We start from the raw sequence: 2,500 nt of genomic DNA on the forward strand, positions 1-2,500 counted from the left end.
AGCAATTCACAATGCAAGGTGGTCTCTCTCTCTCTCTCTCTCTCTCTCGTGTCAAAATGAAAACAGTTTCCAGCCCCTTTCATGAAGGACTACTTGTGCATATTGCAAGATGTCAGTTTCTAAGTGAATGAGCAAAAGAGCATACAGCACCTGGTATTCCCAGGCGGTCTCCCATCCAAGTACTAACCAGGCCCGACCCTGCTTAGCTTCCGAGATCAGACGAGATCGGGCGTTGCCAGGCTGGTATGGCCGTACGAAATAAGTTGACAACCATAGGCTACTTATCCATATACAGATTTAGCAATTGACAATGCAAGGTAGTCTCTCTCTCTCTCTCTCTCGTGTCAAAATGAAAACAGCTTCCAGCCCCTTTCATGAAGGACTACTTGTGCATATTGCAAGATGTCAGTTTCTAAGTGAATGAGCAAAAGAGCATACAGCACCTGGTATTCCCAGGCGGTCTCCCATCCAAGTACTAACCAGGCCCGACCCTGCTTAGCTTCCGAGATCAGACGAGATCGGGCGTTGCCAGGCTGGTATGGCCGTACGAAATAAGTTGACAACCATAGGCTACTTATCCATATACAGATTTAGCAATTTACAATGCAAGGTGGTCTCTCTCTCTCTCTCTCTCTCTCGTGTCAAAATGAAAACAGCTTCCAGCCCCTTTCATGAAGGACTACTTGTGCATATTGCAAGATTTCAGTTTCTAAGTGAATGAGCAAAAGAGCATACAGCACCTGGTATTCCCAGGCGGTCTCCCATCCAAGTACTAACCAGGCCCGACCCTGCTTAGCTTCCGAGATCAGACGAGATCGGGCGTTGCCAGGCTGGTATGGCCGTACAAAATAAGTTGACAACCATAGGCTACTTATCCATATACAGATTTAGCAATTGACAATGCAAGGTAGTCTCTCTCTCTCTCTCTCTCTCTCTCTCTCTCTCTCGTGTCAAAATGAAAACAGCTTCCAGCCCCTTTCATGAAGGACTACTTGTGCATATTGCAAGATGTCAGTTTCTAAGTGAATGAGCAAAAGAGCATACAGCACCTGGTATTCCCAGGCGGTCTCCCATCCAAGTACTAACCAGGCCCGACCCTGCTTAGCTTCCGAGATCAGACGTGATCGGGCGTTGCCAGGCTGGTATGGCCGTACGAAATAAGTTGACAACCATAGGCTATTTATCCATATACAGATTTAGCAATTCACAATGCAAGGTGGTCTCTCTCTCTCTCTCTCTCTCTCTCGTGTCAAAATGAAAACAGTTTCCAGCCCCTTTCATGAAGGACTACTTGTGCATATTGCAAGATGTCAGTTTCTAAGTGAATGAGCAAAAGAGCATACAGCACCTGGTATTCCCAGGCGGTCTCCCATCCAAGTACTAACCAGGCCCGACCCTGCTTAGCTTCCGAGATCAGACGAGATCGGGCGTTGCCAGGCTGGTATGGCCGTACGAAATAAGTTGACAACCATAGGCTACTTATCCATATACAGATTTAGCAATTGACAATGCAAGGTAGTCTCTCTCTCTCTCTCTCTCGTGTCAAAATGAAAACAGCTTCCAGCCCCTTTCATGAAGGACTACTTGTGCATATTGCAAGATGTCAGTTTCTAAGTGAATGAGCAAAAGAGCATACAGCACCTGGTATTCCCAGGCGGTCTCCCATCCAAGTACTAACCAGGCCCGACCCTGCTTAGCTTCCGAGATCAGACGAGATCGGGCGTTGCCAGGCTGGTATGGCCGTACGAAATAAGTTGACAACCATAGGCTACTTATCCATATACAGATTTAGCAATTGACAATGCAAGGTGGTCTCTCTCTCTCTCTCTCGTGTCAAAATGAAAACAGCTTCCAGCCCCTTTCATGAAGGACTACTTGTGCATATTGCAAGATTTCAGTTTCTAAGTGAATGAGCAAAAGAGCATACAGCACCTGGTATTCCCAGGCGGTCTCCCATCCAAGTACTAACCAGGCCCGACCCTGCTTAGCTTCCGAGATCAGACGAGATCGGGCGTTGCCAGGCTGGTATGGCCGTACGAAATAAGTTGACAACCATAGGCTACTTATCCATATACAGATTTAGCAATTGACAATGCAAGGTAGTCTCTCTCTCTCTCTCTCTCTCTCGTGTCAAAATGAAAACAGCTTCCAGCCCCTTTCATGAAGGACTACTTGTGCATATTGCAAGATTTCATTTTCTAAGTGAATGAGCAAAAGAGCATACAGCACCTGGTATTCCCAGGCGGTCTCCCATCCAAGTACTAACCAGGCCCGACCCTGCTTAGCTTCCGAGATCAGACGAGATCAGGCGTTGCCAGGCTGGTATGGCCGTACGAAATAAGTTGACAACCATAGGCTACTTATCCATATACAGATTTAGCAGTTGACAATGCAAGGTGGTCTCTCTCTCTCTCTCTCTCTCTCTCGTGTCAAAATGAAAACAGCTTCCAGCCCCTTTCATGAAGGACTACTTGTGCATATTGCAAGATTTCAGTTTCTA

General features: G+C 46.7%; 8 non-coding genes across 8 annotated transcripts; all 8 read right to left on the reverse strand.

The window, feature by feature from the left end:
• Positions 1-138: 138 nt before the first annotated feature.
• Positions 139-257, reverse strand: LOC146264826 (5S ribosomal RNA). Its single transcript, XR_014726111.1, has one exon. It is a non-coding gene; the product is annotated as a 5S ribosomal RNA (ribosomal RNA).
• A 174-nt stretch (positions 258-431) lies between these two features.
• Positions 432-550, reverse strand: LOC146264827 (5S ribosomal RNA). Its single transcript, XR_014726112.1, has one exon. It is a non-coding gene; the product is annotated as a 5S ribosomal RNA (ribosomal RNA).
• Positions 551-728: 178 nt separating this feature from the next.
• On the reverse strand, positions 729-847 carry LOC146264828 (5S ribosomal RNA). Its single transcript, XR_014728209.1, has one exon. It is a non-coding gene; the product is annotated as a 5S ribosomal RNA (ribosomal RNA).
• Positions 848-1,037: 190 nt separating this feature from the next.
• On the reverse strand, positions 1,038-1,156 carry LOC146264829 (5S ribosomal RNA). The gene has a single exon (XR_014727772.1). It is a non-coding gene; the product is annotated as a 5S ribosomal RNA (ribosomal RNA).
• A 180-nt stretch (positions 1,157-1,336) lies between these two features.
• LOC146264830 (5S ribosomal RNA) lies at positions 1,337-1,455 on the reverse strand. Its single transcript, XR_014726113.1, has one exon. It is a non-coding gene; the product is annotated as a 5S ribosomal RNA (ribosomal RNA).
• Positions 1,456-1,629: 174 nt separating this feature from the next.
• Positions 1,630-1,748, reverse strand: LOC146264831 (5S ribosomal RNA). The gene has a single exon (XR_014726114.1). It is a non-coding gene; the product is annotated as a 5S ribosomal RNA (ribosomal RNA).
• A 172-nt stretch (positions 1,749-1,920) lies between these two features.
• LOC146264832 (5S ribosomal RNA) lies at positions 1,921-2,039 on the reverse strand. The gene has a single exon (XR_014726115.1). It is a non-coding gene; the product is annotated as a 5S ribosomal RNA (ribosomal RNA).
• A 178-nt stretch (positions 2,040-2,217) lies between these two features.
• On the reverse strand, positions 2,218-2,336 carry LOC146264833 (5S ribosomal RNA). The gene has a single exon (XR_014728544.1). It is a non-coding gene; the product is annotated as a 5S ribosomal RNA (ribosomal RNA).
• Positions 2,337-2,500: the final 164 nt, after the last annotated feature.

Source organism: Hypomesus nipponensis, chromosome 12 (assembly GCF_054491055.1).
Source record: "Hypomesus nipponensis isolate SF chromosome 12, ASM5449105v1, whole genome shotgun sequence".
In the NCBI taxonomy this organism is placed as follows: domain Eukaryota; kingdom Metazoa; phylum Chordata; class Actinopteri; order Osmeriformes; family Osmeridae; genus Hypomesus; species Hypomesus nipponensis.